General features: G+C 39.8%; 1 long non-coding RNA gene across 1 annotated transcript in view; it reads right to left on the bottom strand.

Annotated features, from left to right (window-relative positions):
* Window positions 1–10,546: 10,546 nt before the first annotated feature.
* Window positions 10,547–20,034, bottom strand: part of LOC132006609 (uncharacterized) — a 28,122-nt gene continuing 18,634 nt past the window's right edge. The window contains exon 3 of the long non-coding RNA XR_009401155.1: window positions 10,547–10,758. This is a non-coding gene — a long non-coding RNA (uncharacterized LOC132006609). The remainder of the gene's footprint in view (window positions 10,759–20,034) is intronic.

The raw sequence follows: 20,034 nt of genomic DNA, 5'->3' as shown, positions 1-20,034 counted from the left end.
AATCTTAAGTTCATACAACAGAAAGTAACAGTAGAAGGGGCCACTAAATGGTATAAATATGGAGGCAACCGCTGACTGAAATGTCAAAATAAGTTCAAAAAAGGAGTATACTAAGAACAGCAGAATAAACACTAGAAGCCTATGATTAGACTTTCCTTTCAACTTTACATTAGTAATACTCTTTGTTCATCAACCTCTCTTCACTCAAAACAGTACTGTCCATCCTACCACACGGGTAGTACACACTTAAAATATGTCAATGACATTACACATTAATGCTCTTTTCTTTTCCAGCAAAGCTCACAAGACGTAAAAATTTCTGCTCTTGGTCCTATCTTCATATCTTCAGGACTCGTGAAAATGCATGCACTCATAAAGTAGCTTTAAAACAAGAGTTTTATCACTCAACAAGATCTAAATCTTCACAGTCTATTCTGTACATGGAGAAAGGGCTTCTGTGTATAGTGAAATATACAAGTGTGGGCAATTAATTCCATGTTCCTCAAAAGAATGGTGGAAACTGATCTCTCTAGGGTTTGTTTTTTTTTTTTTCATTTTACTAATGATCCATTATTTTATTCATGACATATGAAAACTTAACAACTAAGAGATACCTAAAACTCAGTGAGTTTCAGTGAGGAAGTGACTTCATTTTTCCTCAGGTTCTGCTCGAGAAGGCACCTGTGGGAGAAAACGTAAATGACTTAGTAGCTTCTTCAGTGGACTCTGGAGTGTCTCATGTAAAATGTCATTTTAATTACTTATGCAGGAAGAAGAAATTCTATCATGTACTTGAATTTTTTTTATTACTTTCAATTCACTTGTAGAAAGAATGAAACTCCCAAGAGTGACACAGAACAGAAATTTACAGAGATAATCTATAGAAATAAGAAAATCACAGGCAACATAATGTCAATAAAAACGTATCTTTCAATAATCACTCTCAATATGAACGGCCTAAATGCTCCCATAAAACAGCACAGGGATGCAGAATGGATAAAACGACAGGACCTGTCCAAATGCTATCTACAAAAGACCCATTTGGAACCTAAGGATACATCAAGACTGACAGTGAAGGGATGGAGAAGCATCTTTCATGCCAGCGGGCCTCAAAAGAAATCTGGGGTAGATATTCTCCTATCAGATAAATTAGATCTTAAACTAAAGACTGTAGTCAGAGATACAGACACTACATCATTCTTAAAGGGCCTATCCACCAAGAAGATCTAACAATTGTAAATATTTATGCCCCCAATAGGGGAGCAGCCAACTACATAAGAGAACTTATGTTAATCAAGATAAAGAGTCATACTGATATGAATACATTAATAGCAGGGGATCTTACCACTCGACTCTCAGTTACAGACAGAACATCCAAGTAGAAAATCAATAAAGAAATAAGAGCACTGAATGACACATTGGACCAGATGGACCTCATAGATGTATACAGAACATTCCACCCTGAAACAACAGAATATTCATTCTTCTCCAGCACACATGGAACTTTCTCCAGAATAGACCACATACTGGGTCACAAATTAGGGCTCAACTGATACCAAAAGACAGATGATTCCCTGCATATTCTCAGACCACAATGCTTTGAAACTGGAACTCAACCACAAGAAAAAATGTGGAAGGAATTCTAATACCTAGAAGCTAAAGACCACCTTGCTTAAGAATGCTTGGATCAACCAGGAAATCAAAGAAGAACTTAAACAATTCATGGAAGCCAATGAGAATGCAGACACATTGGTCCAAAACCTATGGGATATGGCAAAGATGGTGCTATGGGGGAAATACATAGTCATCCAAGCCTTCCTCAAAAAAACTGAAAAATCCAGAATACACCAGCTCTCTTTACACCTTAAAGAACTGGAGAATCAACAACAAATTAAGCCACCACACACATAAGAAGGGAAATAATCAACATTAGAATAGAGATCAATGAGATAGAAACTAGGGATACAGTAGAACACATCAAAAAACTAGAAGCCGATTTTTTGAAAGAATCAGTAAGATTGATAAACCATTGGCCAAACTAATCCAAAACAAAAGAGAAAGGACCCAACTTAATAAAATTATGAATGAAAAGGGAAAGATCACAACTAACACCAAGGAAAGAGAAACAGTTATATGCCAATAAGTTAAGCAACCTAGATGAAACGAATGCACTCTTGGAAACCTATAAACTTCCAAAACTGAATCAGAAGAAATTGACAAACTGAACAGACCAATATCTATTAACAAGATTGAAGCAGTGATCAAAAACCTCCCAAAAATCAAGAGCCCAGGATCTGACGGATTCCCTGGAAAATTCTAACAAACATTCGAAGAAGAAATAATACCTATTCTCCTGAAGTGGTTTCAGAAGATAGAAATGAAGGAAAATTTCCAGACTCTTTTTATGAAGCCAGCATAACTCTGATGCCCAAACCAGGCAAAGACCTCACCAAAAAGGAGAATTTCAGACTGATATCCCTGATAAATATGGATGCCAAGATTCTCAACAAGATCCTAGCAAATAGGATCCAACAGTACATTAAAAAAATTATCCCCCATCCCATGGGATTTATCCAGGGGATGCGAGGATGGTTCAACATTCACAAATCAGTCAGTGTGATAGAACACATCGTGATAGAAGAGAGAAGAACCACATGGTCCTCTCAACTGATGCAGAAAAAGCATTTGACCAGATACGGCATCTGTTCCTGATTAAAATGCTTCAAAGTATACGGATAGAGGAACCGTTCCTCAGCTTCATAAAATCTGTCTATGAAAAACCCACAGCAAGTATCATCCTCAATGGGGAAAAGCTGACAGCCTTCCCTTTGAGATCAGGAGCATGACAAGGATGTCCACTCTTGTCACTGCTGTTCAACATTGTACTAGAAGTCCTAGCATCAGAAATCAGACAACAAAGAGAAATAAAACATATTCAAATTGGCAAAGAAGAAGTCAAACTCTCTCTCTTCACAGATGACATGGTACTTTATATGGAAAACCCAAAAGACTCCACCCCCAAACTACTAGAACTCATACAGCAATTCAGTAATGTGGCAGGATGCAAAATCAAGGCACAGAAATCAGTTGCTTTCTTATACACTAGCAATGAAAATACAGAAAGGGAAATTAGAGAATCGATTCCATTTACTATAGCACCAAGAACCATAAGATACCTGGGAATAAACCTAACCAAAGAGGTAAAGGATCTGTACTCGAGAACTACAGAAGACTCATGACAGAAATTGAAGAAGACACAAAAAGATGGAAGACCATTCCATGCTCATGGATTGGAAGAATAAACATTGTTAAAATGTCTGGGTTTATATAGCGCATTTTGCTTTAGGAATAGAAAGTGCTTTGAAAGCATTACTGTAGGTTTTCCAATAGTGTGAGATGAGATGCCTATTTTTATTCTCACACACAGGGTAGAAGAGTGACTTGGACAAAGTTAGCCAAGTTACTGAAAGAATTCAGAATTAAACTCAGGACTCTGAATTCTAAAACAATGCAGCATCCACAAGAATAAATACTCCAAGACAGAGTCTTATTCACAGGGAAGTAGCACAAAATTTTTGTCATTAAAATATGCGTTATCAGATGGATCTTAAATAGCTTCTGAAAATAAGAATTAAAGATAGAACAGACTAATAATGAAATTCTTCAAGGCATGTAAAAGAGGCCATCAATGACTCAACCAGTTTAATAAAATACGTAATGACGAACAAATGCAAATTAACCATTTTAAATTTTTCTCAGGAATTAAAAAGCTTAATGATTTAGGAATTATGAAAACACCATTCTCATATATAAGAAGACTCTGCTGTTTGTTCTTTTTTTGTTATTATTTTGAAACTGAAATTGAGATTACTTTGCCAATTGGGTGACAGAAAATTTAATAAATAAATAGAGAGAGAGACACGTATGAATAACGACAAGTTATTCTAACCATAGGACAGCGTTCTGGGCTCAACATTCTCTCGGGTCTCCATTGGAGTCTTGACACTATGGCAAATACAACTTCTGGAAACATTCAGCAATGGTGTCCTTGCGTCTTTATTTTACTGTTATTGAGTTACATCCTGGTCCTTCCTTTACAATTTTGGAAATATTTTTATCACAACAGTCTGTAAGCTCCACAGACATTTATTAAAAGCCTACTCTGTGTCAGGTTCTGGGGATATGGAAACAAATGAGAAAGAGCTTCTTCCCATGGTCACAACCAAGGAAAGAGGAGAGTGGTTATATAAACAAGTAAGCATTACTGCACGTAAGAGAAGTGACAGCAGAAATATTTATGGAGCACATAGAAGTCAGCAGAAGGACAGATGGGGGCAGCCAAGGGAGTGTTGGCCCTGCTGTGGTTGCCTGGGTAGGCTGGTGGGGAATGAGCAGAGAACTATGGCTGGAATTCTGGGCAACGGAGGTCTTGTTGGTCTCATCACCAGCTGTCCTTTCTAAGGCTGGAAACTACATTTCCCAGAAACCATTTGGTCTGAACCATATCAGAATTTGCCCCTACGAGGAACCTGTGGAAGATTTGGAAGGAGGGAGGAAAACTGAAACCATTAACCTTGACATTTCACAGTAGCCCGCACTAACAGGATTCTGGACCCCGTCACAAACTTCCACTTTGTGGCCCCCCAGAATTAGTCGTTTCCTCCAGGCTGGCTTACTATTTCTCTAATAGTCCAGCCTCAGTCTCTGGGGGCTGTGGTCTCCCATATCCTACCATATCCAGATGAATTCTAATTCCCATATTAGAGGCTATAAAGATTCCTACATTAAATCACTCCTTTCCCTAATACTCGTAGACGAAGATTATAGACAATCGTTTCCTGACTCAACCCGGATAAGGCAGACAATTTCAGAGAGAAGATGAAATGTGGACAGGGTTTTGAAGGCTAAGGAAGAATTGATCGGGCAAGCAAGCTCTAGAAATCATCCCTATAGAAGGAAAGAGCCTGGGCACTAGATATAAATTAATCATTCTGAGTCCATGAGGGAACACAAAGAGTCACATCTAAATACTCCCAGAACTGTCCTTTCTGGCCACTGGGACGGACAATGCAATATCCCTGCTTAGTCTTAGCCCCTTACCCAAAGTCTAAGGTGTGGCTCAGCCTTAGGATTGAAGGTGGAAAGGCTTCAATCAGCTCTCACCCACGTCACCACATATACACAATAAATTCGTCTCAGAATAAATCCAAGAAGGCAAGTAGAACCAGACAGGGAAAGAGAAGCTGAGCTCTGGGGGTATATACTAAAACCCAAGACCTAGCCAGAACTGAAATTGGTTCATCTCCTGGATTTCTCAATTGTGTAAGGAAAAAAAAAAAAAAATAGAAAAAGAAAAAGAAAATATTTTCCCTATAAAAACACTTTGACTAATGTTTATATTCACTTGAAAACAAGGTTCTTCATTAATAATACAGTGTTGGAGAAAGGTAAGCATTTGAATGACTTTGAAAACACTTCTTGGTTTTCACACCAATTCTGCAGTTCCTACAGACCTCACGGGAATGAAGTCTTAAGAGTGTAATTCATTTTTTCAATCAGTATTTACAGTGTCAAACAGTGCCTGGCACCAGACTGGTATTGGGCATTCAAAAAAACCGGCAAAGATGCTTGCCCTCAAGGAGCTTAAGTTCTACTGGGTAGAGTTATAAAATAATTGGAAAAATTTCATAAAGAAGTAAATTCTGGAGCATACCATCTGGATGTAAGAGACTGGTCCTTCCTCGCCACAGATGACTAGAGCAAGAAAGGCTCACTAGTTGGTGATATCTGAGTAAGGGCTGCTTGCCACCAGGTCCCTTTGACCCTGGGACGCCCCCAGGTCCTATCTCTGGCCTCTCCCTAGTTCCCACCCTCTTTAACCAACACATTGTAACTCCTGTATGGTAAGTTGATAAAGGGTCCTTACAACAGGCTGACATACATTTACAGAAAAAAATAGATCCTTTCTGAAGCCATCAACAGGGGCTGGTTAGGGCTCAACTCCCATCAGGTGTTGACTAGCATGAAATGTAGTCACTCCTTTTTTTTTTTTTAAGATTTATTTATTTATTTGACAGAGAGAGAGAGAGAGAGAGAGAGAGATCACAAGCAGGTAGCGGTGTGAGCAGGGAAGCAGACTCCCCGCTGAGCAGAGAGACTGATGCGGGGCTCGATGTGGCGCTTGATCCCTGGATCCTGAGATCATGACCTGAACCGAAGGCAGAGGCTTAACCCTCTGAGCCACCCAGGCACCTCGTGTAGTCACTCCTTGATCAATCCATAAATTCTAACCCTTCCATCATCCTGCCATTTTTTCTAAGATCCTGTCACCACCAACCTCTACCTGGTGACTCCTACCCTCTTCTGGCAGTCATCAGCGGCATGCACAGTATTCAGAAAACTTTATCCCTTATACTTGGGGTTGGTAATGCCATTACATCAGGTACCTGGTAACTTCCTCAATGGGCAGATCACAGTGAGTTTTAGGGCTTCTGTACGTCTCTCCGGGGTTGACTGAAACACTGATTTATTACTTCACTTCTGTGCTCATACTCCTCTCTCTGTCCTTCATCCTCCACCCACACCTTTAATGACGTGACTCATACTTCACCAAGAAAAATGGAGCAATTTCAAGGTAATATTTAACAGACTCTCACCACCGCATCTATTACCTACCCACATCTGTTCCTTTGTACTCTGTTCTCCCAAACTGTTAACGTAGATGAACTTCCTGTGCTCCTATCCAAAACCAATTCTTACACTTTACCCAGGATCCCATCTCCTCATGAGTGCTCAAGGACATTGCTAAACCAATTTTTTCCTTGTTTTCCTACATCATTATTTTTTATTTCTAAATGGCTTATACTGATGACACACAAACATGTGGTAATTTCTTTCATGTAAAGAAGAAAATCTCATTTTCTAGTGTATCTGTGAAGGAGCCTGATAAGGAGTAGCCAGTAAAGCAGGAGGGAAACACAGTACATGGGGATTTTGTAGCCCCTGTGAGAAAAAAACAACAAACAACAAACAAACACAAAAACCCCAAAAACAAAAAACAACAACCAAAAAACAGTGTTTTAAGGAAAAGGAAGTAATCACATGCCCCGGCTTGTAAATCAGACAAGGTGATGACACTTTTGTACCAACAAGGATGATACCAGCACGGAAGTCACTAAAGAGTCATCAGAGCAGCTCTGAGGGGAAGGTGAGGGCGACACTTGGACAGCCCGGCTCACCGAGGCTGGGAGGAGAAGATGAGACCTAACGCTTCAGCTCTTTCAAGGAACAAAATGGTGTGATATTGACAGGGGAAGTGAAAATAGTGGTTGTACGTAGTATCACAAAAATTCCTTCTGTGGTAACGGGAAAAAACAGTGGGTCTTAAGTGCACGCAAGGAGACAGAAAAGGAGCGGTGAGAGCCTGCAGAAGGACTTCTCTGCTTCAGAAAGTAAGAGCTCAGGGTGAGGATGAGGAAGGAGACGTTGAGAGATAGAAATAGAAGATATGGGGGCACCTGTTTGGCTCAGTGGGTGGAGCGTGTAGCTCTTGACCTCAGGTTGTGAGTTCGAGCCCCATGTTGGGTGTGTAGAGATGACTTAAAAATCAAATCTTAAAAACAAACAAACAAACAAACAAACAAACAAAACAGAAGATAAGAAATGGCCTGAGGAAACAGATTCTGAACTTACTGTAGGATGCCAGCAGCCCCCCTGAGGTTCTTGTCCATGAACTCAAAATGAGACCAATCAGCAGGGTCGTGTGTTTTCTTTTACCCCCATTAGAATACAGGCATGGAATTCGGTGGAAAGTTGAAATAAATCAAGACTGTTGGTTTTCTGAGCCAGTACACGCAAGAAAGGTGACAAGAAAAATTGAGATTGTGTGTAAAGGACTTCTAACGGTGACTGACCATGACATTCATGCGGGGTAAGGAGCGAGGACAGGAAGCAGGGGAGGGATGATTCAATGACCACAGCTCCAGCAGACTGGTGATGCTGGTGGCACTCACAGATCTCTGCGGTAAGAGTGAGTGGTCCCTCTAGGAAGGGCGGTAAGGAGAACAGGACCCATGAGATTTAGATTTTAGAGAGGTTCTAATTATTGACAAAGTCTAGCACCATTTATGGAAGTAGATGCCTGAGATGAATGAAAGGCAAACATGGTCATTCAAGTGATGTGATAAGGTCTTGATCCTTAAAATCGTTGAGTAGCTTTTTGTTATCTGCAATATGGAAGTCACAGCTCTGTAGCCTATGGCACAGGCGCTTTACCGTTTAACTCTCTAGCTGTCCTGGTCTACTCTAAGCCCGCACCACTCTCTCTAGGGCACCTACACTTCAGCACTGCAGACCCCCTCAGTTTCTCGGAATATCACTTTCACTTCTCCTGCAGTACATCTTTATAAATACATTGTTCCGTCTGCCTGTAAAGGTTTTTTCCTTTTATATACATAATCATTTATACACATTATATACATAAATCATTTATGATTTCTTTCCTGATGATTACACACACACAGTGTTTATTCTCTTTTCAAAATATGAGTTCCTTGAGAAAAGAGCCAAATCACTCATTTGGACATTTCGACCTCGTAGTGTCCAACATATAAAATTAAAATATCTGAGATGAATAAATGGAAAGACAAATATAAATAGCTTTTCTTCTTGGTAAAGTGTCCATATCCCATTTCCTAACTCATTTTACACTTTCATTTATACACATTTCCTTATGCAATCAAAGGCTACTACGTTGATTCAAAGACACGTACCGGGGCGCCTGGGTGGCTCAGTGGGTTAAAGCCTCTGCCGTCAGCTCGGGTCATGATCTCAGGATCCTGGGATCGAGCCCCGCATCGGGCTCTCTGCTCAGCAGGGAGCCTGCTTCCTCCTCTCTCTCTCTGCCGGTCTCTCTTCCTACTTGTGATCTCTGTCTGTCAAATAAATGAATAAAATCTTTTTAAAAAAAAAGAAAGACACGTACCAATGTGAATATAGAGAGGAAAAATAATGTCAGCTTCTCTTCTTCATATTTCTCCATGACCCAGATAACCCCAGATCGCCCAAACCCAGAAGGTCTCAAATTCCTAGAGCGCCCCTTCTCCATGAGCTAAGCCACACATTTAAAGATAATCCTTACAACAGATTTGGAAAAACCTTGCTTTAGAGAAGTCTGTACACAAGATATTATGCTTTGTTATAATACAGAGGGTCATGCTGAATAATGTTGTTAGCTTTTTCAAATAGAAAAATAATACTGTTAACTGAATACTGTAACTTAATTTAAAAAGACCCGGGAATGCAGGAAGATATTTAATAACTTCTGAACTCGGCAACTAATGCACATTTTGATTTAGTGCAAAGGAGTGAGTGTGGCTTGTGAAGAACAGCCATTCCGCCCACCAGCCTTAGAAGGAAAAACAACTAAGACAGGATGTGAATCGGAGTGCCCTGCTGGGTCATGTAACAGAAGTCGCCCCAAGCCACCTGAGGGTCTCCAAGGAAGGAAATGCAGTTCAGCCCCTCCCTCTGACTGAAAGCATACAGAAGGTACTTAGCATGACACATGCCGTGCCAGTCCTTTCCACAAGCTACTGTTCGCAGTGGCATAGCCTTGACCATGACATTGACAAACTGCCCAGAGCCTTTTCAAAGAATAGCAGCTACTGCTTCTCCATCTACTGATTCTGGGGAAACATTATTTGACATTTGGTCTTTGTGGAACCTGGAAACCAGGAAAGGGCCACCAGATGCCTCTTATTAAAGAGTCCCAGGAGATGGTAGCCAACGATCCAGCAAAATCTCACTCACCTGGTCTGTAAGGACCCCTGAAATCCCTCTACGAAGCACATAACTGTCATTCCTCGAATTCTCACCGCTCAGGAGGAGGAACCCAGCATGAACTCACGAAAAGTCTCCCAACACCAAACTTTTAGAAATGCACAAAAATAGTGTCGTGTGTGTGTGTGTGTGTATGAGAAAATCCTCAGAGAACAACGTGTGGTGAAGCCCACGATCTGAGGCTGTGACTACCAGGGAAATTCTGCTGCTCTCAGTAAGCTGGAGCTTGAGTAAAAACCACCCACAAGGACAGGCCAGGAGGCCTTCAGGAATTGTTACTAAGAACCCCACATATACTTTAGGTGAAGACTCAGTAAAAGTATGAAATAGGAGGGAAAACTGTTTACACTGACAGAAGAGGACCTAAAATAGTTTTCACCTGGTTTAGCCTGGGCTCTGGTCAGGAAAATTAAAAATCTCCCAGAGATTCATAAATACAATAGGCCTGAGGCCTAAATTTCAAGTCTAATCTAGGAATCCCAACTTCAAGAAGTCCACATTAAATGCAGTCTGAACTCCTGAGAAATCTGCAGCCCCAGAGAAGCCCAGACCAAAATAAATAAATAAATAAATAAATAAATAAATAAAATGCTTTTCTTCAGAGGCATGCCCTCTCCATAGCACCAAAGTTTCACTGCAAATAAACTTGCACTAAAGATTTTCTTGCAAATCTTATGAAACATACTGGAAAACAACCCACCTCAGTACGAAGCAGTTTACACAGCAGGTAGCAGGAAGAAAGACTCATGAACTGGGCTCTCTGGGTGGCTCAGCAGGTTGAGCGCCTGGCTCTTGGTTTCGGCACCGGTCATGATTGCGGGGTTACGGGATTGAGCCCCACGTCAGGCTCTGTCTGGGCTCAGCAGTGGAGTCTGCTTGTCCTTCTCGCTGATCCTTCCCCCACTAATGTCACTCGCTCTACCACATAAATAAATAAATAAATAGATTTATTTTAAAAAGCGAATACTCAAGGAATTACGAGCCAATATAATGAGTTCGAACAACTAAGACATAAAAGAATTCACAAAAAAAAAACAACAACAGAAAAATCCCAGATCAATAGACTATTTAAGAAAAAGGCCTATTTAAAGAAAACAGAAGCTTAAATATTAAAAAATATAAAAATCGTAGTAAAAAATTAATTGAACGGGCTAAGCAGTCAATTAGAGCTGAAAAGAAGAGAAAACCAGTGAATCTGAATATTAATCTGAGAAAATGACTCTGAATTGAGCAGAAAATGAAAACAGACAAGAAAAAATATGAGAGTTTAATAGATACAGAAATTAAAATAAGAAAATGTAATGAATGGCTAATAAAAAGCTTTCCAACTGAGAGAGGACGGTTCCAGTCCAACGGGGACACAGGAGGCTCCCGAACCCACCTCCTCCCAGAGACACGCTGAATCTACGGCCACACACAGAACAATTCCCTGTGAAAGAAATGCAGACACCAGCTGAGCAACGCCTACACGCTGAGTGAACAAGAGAAAGCCCACACTGCGTAGGAACAGGAGATACTCTCTCACCTTAAACCTCACACCCAGCCCAGTGACATACAATCAGGAAGGAACTTAAATCCCAGCTTCACCCCGAGGAGAGAAGAAGGGTCTGGATCCCAACTTCTAAGACTTTCACCTGAGGAATGGGCCCAAAACACCTAAACCTGAAAGCCTAGTGGCTTTGTGTCCCTGAGACCCACAAGACAATAGCACACAGAAATGGCTGTTATTATGGCTGTTAGCAGGTTCCCAGAGCACCACGCCCAGACCCCAGGGCCTAGAAGACAGACGTGCCCATCTTCTAGTCTTTACCTGAAAGAGGTCTATTTGCATGTCTTAGAAACTGAGCCTGAAGGTCAGGCATCATCATTTAACATACATCCAGGGGCCAATTGCAATCCTCTCCAGAGATAGGGGAGGCCACTGGGCACCTCTGTCCTGCCCACTCTAGGTCACTGGTACCTCCCTAAAAGGAGGTTATGGACATGTCTCACCCTCTGGCTACTAAGGCTATCACTCCTAAGATGCACCTCTTGACCCCCTGGCCATGGTGGCCAAAAGGACTTGAGTGTGTGGGTCCCACAGGACCGTAGCAAACAAGAAACAATTCTCAACTACCTAACCCCCGCGCCAGGACTAGCTTCTAAAGAGCAAAGAAATTGATTGACAAAATAAAAACGCAATCTACAAAAAGGAAGAAAATATGTGCAAATCATATATTGGATAAGGGGCTAATAGTCAAACCATATAAAGAAGACTTAACACCTCAATAGCAAAAACAAACAATCCAATTAAAAAGATGGGCAGAAGAACTAAATAGACATTTTTTTCCAAAGATGTGCAAATAGCCAACAAAGCCATGACAAGGAGCTCAACATCACTCATCATCAGGGACATGCAAACCGAAACCACAGAGCATCGGCGCCTCAGACTTGTTAGAAAAGTTCTCATCACAAAGAAATAGCAAGTATTGTTGAGAATGTGGAGAAAAGGAAGCCCGGGTTCGCTGTCAGTGGAGATAGAAACTGATGCAGCTAGCAGGGAAGACATTAGAGAGGCTCCTTACAAAATTAAAATTACAACTACCATATGATCTGGCAATTCCACTTCTAGGTATTTACCCCAAGAAAAGGAAACCCAGAATCTCAAAGCGATATCTGCAGGGTCATCATCATTGCGGCGCTCTTCCCAATAGCCGCAATACGGAAACACCATGAGTGTCTGTCAGGGAACGGATGAATGAAGGAGTTATGATATATATGCACCATGAGATACTATTCAGTCTTGAGGAAGAAGGAAATCCTGCTCTTTCAGTGACATGGATGGGCCTCGAGGGCATCATGAAGTGAAATAAGCAAGACAGACACAGACAAATATTGCTTGGAATCACTTATACGTGGATTCTTTTTTTTTTTTTAAGATTTTATTTATTTATTTGACAGACAGAGCAATCACAAGTAGACAGCTACAGGCGGGGTTGGGGGTGGGGGGAGCAGGCTTCCTGCTGAGCGGAGAGCCCGATGTGGGGCTCGATCCCAGGACCCTGGGATCATGACCTGAGCCAAAGGCAGAGGCTTAACCCGCTGAGCCACCCAGGTGTGCCTTATATGTGGATTCTTTAAAAAAAAAAAAAAAAAAAAAAAAAAGGAAGGAAGGAAGGAAGGGAGAACTGCATAGAAATAGAGTAGAAAAGTGGCTGCCAGGGGCCAGGGCATGGCTAAAGCAGGGAGACTTTAGTAAAAGGATACAGACTTTCAGCTCTCAGATGAACAGTCTAAGGGCCTAATGTAAATCATGGTGACTACAGTTGATTTAAATGGGAAAGAGGTAATTTTCAAAAGGGTAATCTTGGAGATTTTTCATTAAATAATAAAAGTATATGATTCCTCAAAAAAGACAAAATTCCTCATATTCGGCAGCACAAAATACACTACGTATGGATTTATTCTTCACAGAAAAAGAAGAAAGAGGAAGGAAGGAAGGAAGAAAGGATGATCCATTAAGGGAAAGGATATTAATTGTAATAAATAATGCAGATAACTTTCAGAGAAATGGCATTTAAACTAGTAGACTCAACAATGCATAAAGACAATGGAAAAATATCACCAATGGACCGATGAAGAAAAATATCGGTTATATATCTGGGTACGGTGTATATCTTAACTAAACATTTGGCTTTGCAGATGTAGGCAGTTGTCAAAATGCATTCCTTATACAGTTTAATTTTTGCCCTCAAATTACACTGCAACAAAGTGGGTTCTAGAAATCCAACATGCTCACATTTCCAGGGACATCAGACAATGAGATGAAAAAGAATTCAACACATGAAGCACTGTTGCAGGATGAATTGTGTGCCCCCAAATTCATATGTTGAAGTCCTAACCCCAGCACCCCAGAATGCAGCTCTATTTAAATATGAGGACTTCAAAGGGCAACTGTGCTAAAATAAAGTGCCTTAGAATGAGCCCCCGTCCAATAATGACTGGGGTCACGCAGAGGAAAGGTCATGTGAGCACAGAGAAGATGACATGCAAGCCAAGGACTGAGGCCTCCTGAGAAACCAAACCAGATGACACATTGATCTTGGCCTTCTGACCTCCGAAACTCTGAGCCAATGAGTTTCTGTTGTTTAAGCCATCAAGTCTGTGAAATTTCAGGCAGCCCTAGGAAACTAATACAACTACGTTGTTATTAAATAAAAAATCCTAAGTACATTTCAGTAGAGACATAAAAATCACAAGATGAAGTTCCAATTCTTTACGTAACTTTAGAAAGACCATTATTATCAAAATAGGTATAGAAGGATACTACCAAAAGTGACTACGGTATCTTTCTAGAAAAACCACGATCATGACACATAGAGAGGCTTTCCTTTTAAAATCCAGGAACTTAGGGGTGCCTGGGTGGCTCAGTGGGTTAAAGCCTCTGCCTTCAGCTCAGGTCATGATCCTGGGGTCCCCTGGGATTGAGCCCTGCATTGGGATCTCTGCTCAGCAGGGAGCCTGCTTCCCCGCCCCCCACGCCTCTCTGCCTGCTTGTGATCTCTATCAAATAAGTAAGTAAAATCTTTAAAAAACAAAAATCCAGAACTTAAAGATTCTTAATATTACTACTTTTACTCAGTACTCTACTGTAGTTTCTAAACAGAAAAATAAAAAAATCATAAATATTGGAAATGAAAAAGGAAGACTCATTATTTGCATATGTTATAATTGCATATATGGGAAATCTTAACATATCTACAAACTTTTAGAACAAAAAACTCAGGTCAGCAAGTTTGATGACAGGAACATTGTAAAAAATCAATTGCGTTTCTGTAAAATAGCAACAACAACAAAAATAAATCTTTAAAAATTCAACTTTACAATAACAAATACAACTGTAATTTATCTAGGAAAACCTCTAGCAAAGATGTGCAGTATCTTTGTGGAATTTTAAATACAACAAGAAGTATATTAATGAAGATTCAATATTGGAAAGGTGTCAATCCCTCCCAGAATTGATCTCTAGAGCCAAAACAATTCTTTTCAGATGAAAACAAGTAATTTGTATTATTTTTTGCTGTTTCGGAGAAACTTGACAAATTGATTCTAAAAAGTATGAGGGACACCTGGGTGGCTCTGTCAGTTGGTGGGAATGCAAGCTGGTGCAGCCACATTGGAAAAGTGTGGAGAATCCTCAAAAAATTAAAAATAGAGCTGCCCTATGACCCTGCAATTGCACTACTGGGTATTTACCCCAAAGATACAGATGGAGTGAAAAGAAGGGCCATCTGTACCCCAATGTTCATAGCAGCAATGGCCACGGTCGCCAAACTGTGGAAAGAACCAAGATGCCCTTCAACGGAGGAATGGATAAGGAAGATGTGGTCCATACACACTATGGAGTATTACGCCTCCATCAGAAAGGATGAATACCCAACTTTTGTAGCAACATGGACGGGACTGGAAGAGATTATGCTGAGTGAAATAAGTCAAGCAGAGAGAGTCAATTATCATATGGTCTCACTTACTTGTGGAGCATAAGGAATAATAACATGGAGGGCATTAGGAGAAGGAAGGGGAAAATGAATGGGGGGAAATCAGAGGGTGAGACAAACCATGAGAGACTATGGACCCTGGGAAACAAAATGAGGGTTTCAGAGGGGAGGGGGTGGGAGGTTGGGTGAGCCTGGTGGTGGGTATTAAGGAGGGCATGCACTGCATGGAGCACTGGGTGTTACACGCAAACAATGAACACCACAAAAACTAATGATGCACTATATGGTGATAACATAATATGATAATAACATTTTTTTAAAAATTTTAAAAAGCATCTGCCCTCGGCTCAGGTCATGATCTCCGGGTCCTGGGATGGAGTCCTGCGTTGGCGCTGAGACCCGCACCTCCCACTGAACAGGGAGACTGCTTCTCCCTTTCCCTCTGCTTCTTCTCCTGTTTCTACTCTCTCTCCATGTCAAATAAACAAACAAAATCTTTAAAAATAATAATATAATAGGGGCACCTGGGTGGCTCAGTGGGTTAAGCCTCTGCCTTCAGCCAAGGTCATGATCCCAGGGTCCTGGGATCGAGCCCCGCGTCGGGCTCTCTGCTCAGCAGGGAGCCTGCTTCCCTCCCTCTCTCTCTGCCTGCCTCTCTGCCTGCTTGTGATCTCTGTCTGTCAAATAAATAAAGAAAATCTTTAAAATAATAATAATAATAATAATAATAATATAAATAATAATAAAATTATATGCAAATTGCAATGTCCAAAAATCGCCAAAATTCTTAAGGAAGAGTAACATTGGAAGGAGGGGCAGTATACCTAAGAGTCACATTATAAAACTGTAATAAATAAGAGAGTGACTCCCGAACATAGGATGACAAGCAGGACCCAAAAATGCTCAGAAGTGAAGCCCCATATTTTTCAAAACTTGCTAGAGGTAGATTTATCATTGCAAATCAGTGGGTAAGAAAGAACACCTCTTTCAATAATCTGCTCTGGGACAGCCGGTCATCCATGTGGAAAGGAAGCAAAATGAAGTTAGATCCCTATTTTCAAACCATACACAAAACTAAATTCTAGGTACATTAAAGATATATATGTGCAAAGTATTACTGTAGAATTTTTGGAAAATAATATGCATGAGTATCTTAAGTTTTCAAAATGGGAAAGGATTTTTTTATATCAGGCAAGAATGCATGAAACATTATGAAAGATTGAGTAATTTCTGTGCAACAAAATTCAAAATGAACAAGATAGAAAAGAAATCACGAAGTGGAAGAATATGTTTACAATGCATGTAACCAAAAAAGAATAAGTATCAATATATTTAAGGAATTCCTTTAAATTAATGAGAAAAAGAAAAAACATAATAAAAATATACCCCCAAAATGAATAACCATTTTACAGGAAAGCCAAATGATTATCAAGCCTATGGCAGGTTTCTTAGTCATCACAAAAATGCTAATTATAACAATAATGAAATACCGTTTTATGATTTTTAGGTTTGTCAATATTCAAATTTTGACAAGATTTTTAAAATATAAAGGTTTGGTAATACCAAGTGGCGACAAACATTGGAAGCAATCAGAACTCCCACAAACTACCGGTAGGACTATAAGTTAGTATAACCTTTTTGGCAAAAAATCTGAATATGGAATTCCACGCCCATTTACAAGTCACTGAAATCATGTTGATAAGAGCAACACAAATGTATGAATCCTTGCCACAGCAAGTGAGGCACAGAGGGGTTAAGTGACATTCCTAGGGTCACTCAACTAGTAAGCGGTAAAATCATGATTCAAATCGTGGAGTCTGAGTTCCGAGTCTCTACTCCACTGATGTGTAACGTACCTATCTGTAAGACACTCAGCAGCCATTAAAAAGAATTAGCCAGCTCTGTGTCTAATAATATTAAATGACCTCTAATATATACTGTTACACAAAGAATCAGTGCTTAGGAATGTAAAAAGTGGAACAGGATCTCCAGATAATCTATGAGAACTAGTGAGTCTGAAAGATTTGTCAGCTACAAGGTCAATATGTAAAAATCATTTTTATTTCTAGACACCAGCAACAACTATGAAATTAAGTTTTAAAAAGGTATCATTTTATGTGCACACACAAAATAAAATACATAAGACTAAATCTAAAAGTACTCAATTACTGAAGGAAATGAATAAATCATAAATAAATGTGTGTGAATATATATATATAAATATTAACCATGCAATAAAGGATTGATAAATTAGAGTATAGCAAAATTTAAAAATTCTATTCATCAAAGATGATTAAGATTAAAGATGATTAAAGATTTGTACTGATTAAAACAGTACAAATCAGACCGTGGAATAAGAGAAGACGTTTGCAACACATGTAACCAACAGACAACCTGGGTACAGAATATATAAATCATTGCTTCAAATCAATACAAAAAGATATATAACTCAATCATAAAATAGAAAAAATGTTATTATTTCACCAAAAAGATATACAAAGGAACATATGAAAATGTGCTCACTCTCATTAGTCATCTGGGGAATTTGAAGTAAAACTTGCGTGAGGCACCACTACACATTCATGACAATGGCTAAAATCAAGACAAGATTTACAACTAAGCTTTGGTGAGTGTGTGAGCTACTAGGAACTCTCGTGCTGTGCTGGGGGTACGTCGATTGCTACATTCACTTTGCAAAATGGCACTTACTGAAGTTAATTTAGGACCCAACGTTTCCACATCTAGTAGGTATCCAACAGCACTGCATCTCTGCATGCACCAAAGGACATTGTCCAAGTATCTACAAGTAGTTTTAGTCATAATTTTCTCAGGCTAAAAAACAAATCCGTCAATGCTGAAATGAACAAATAACTTGTCCATATAATGAAATCCCATACAGTAATGCAGTAAAAGGAACCGTAGCTACACACTTACAAGCATAACCTCAAAAAGATAATTTTGAGCTCAAGCAGCCAGACCACAAAAGGATAGACACTGCATGATTCCAGTTGTACTAACTTAATAAACAGGCAAAAACAATTTTCTGTGATATCTGAAGTCATAAATGGAGAGAGATGTACACCCTGTTATTTCAGGGGTATGGGGGGTTGTGGTTTGGGGTTTGGGCCAAGTTCTATTTCTGGACCGGGGGCATGGCTACATCGGTCAGCTTTGCTAACTCTTTGGGTTGTACATGTATGTTGTACACTTTTATAAGTGCATAACACGTCTATGAAGAAAGATTTTTTTGAAAATTCAAAAAAGCATGTGCATTTCAAATTATCTGCCTGCATGTACATAGTTTATCTAGATGCCTTACTTAATGGATAATGATTATATCTGAGAATAGTGCAGAAGAAGGACAAGGCTTTCCAGTGTATTTGAAAATCTTCCCCACATTTACTAATCCACACTTTCCAGGACAAGATAAAAAACCTAAAACATGAAAAAAAAAAAAAAAACCCACAACCCTAAAACATGGTTCCCCATGCTCTCCAACCACCTTGGAGCTCTCCGGTATTTTACACACATCCCCTCTCTCCAGGAAGAACCAGAATGGTGCCTGTTGCTTGTGTTGGAGAAACAGAATCAACTAAACGTAAATGAAATTTAATAGAATTAAAGAATTAAAGCAGAATGTCTTCTGACTCAGAAAACCTCCCACAAAGTAGAAGAGAAAGAACCCAGTTTTATTACTAAGCATTAAACCAGGATGTGATGTGAATTACACACCACCCTGTAGATGGCAAAGAAAGCAAGAAATCCCCCCTTTTTATACTTCCAAGTGGATACAGTCCATTACACACATGTTCTCAAAATAAACAATCACTAGCCCTCAAGTAAGAGGACTTGACAAGACCATATGCCACACAGAGTTCATCTACCCATACAGTTGGGGTGACCATCTGTGTTAGTTAATTGGCTCTATCCAGAGGAAAAATAAACCACTAATATGTTTGTGAATGGGGCTAGCTTTGCATCTTGGAGAGAGGGACCCACTGAAGTCAGGCTCCGAGCTTCCCACGGACACTGCAGCAAGGGGCACCTGCTTCCTTCATAATTTCATTCTAACAATACAGCTCCTAGGTCCTTGAGAAAGATAATCCTGGGTTGTAAAGCTGGCCAGACTCTTATTTAACTTTTCAAAATACTTATAAACATTCTAAAGAGCCCTAGAAGGAACTTGAAAGTTTTTGAAAGCACGTGCTTTATGAAAAGGGGAGGGGAAAGTCACTTCTCTTACTCTCCGCCCAGAGACTAGATCTCTTATTTTAATATGTATTTGCCCTTACACTTGCCTCCTCAAAACCTAATGAATGAAGAGAGAAGCCATCATCGGGAATATATTTGAAACGTTTTGAATTTTTGTGCCTCATCAGAGATTCACTGTGGAGTCATGTAGTTCTATGTACACATCTATATGCACAAATATGGAAATTATGCATTTTTTTTAAAGAGACAACTAAAAGAGAAATGTTAATGTGGTTCAGAGACATAGAGGGTTAAAAAAAAATTGCATTTAATTGTTTCCGGTGTGCTATCTATAAATATTTTTCCCATTCACACGGCAATACTGAACGAGGCTTAATTCCTCGTGGCAATTCGGAAGCAAATTAATACTTGTTAATTCGACAAAGCCCTGTAATGAGCTACAAGGTTGGAGGGAGATGCAGGTTCTGATTTGTGGCAGTAAGAGTACCTCCAATTTCGTCATCAC

The sequence above is a fragment of the Mustela nigripes genome, chromosome 18, assembly GCF_022355385.1.
Source record: "Mustela nigripes isolate SB6536 chromosome 18, MUSNIG.SB6536, whole genome shotgun sequence".
Taxonomy (NCBI): domain Eukaryota; kingdom Metazoa; phylum Chordata; class Mammalia; order Carnivora; family Mustelidae; genus Mustela; species Mustela nigripes.
Note: the sequence above shows the minus strand (reverse complement) of the source record. Positions and strands in the feature narration are given on the sequence as shown.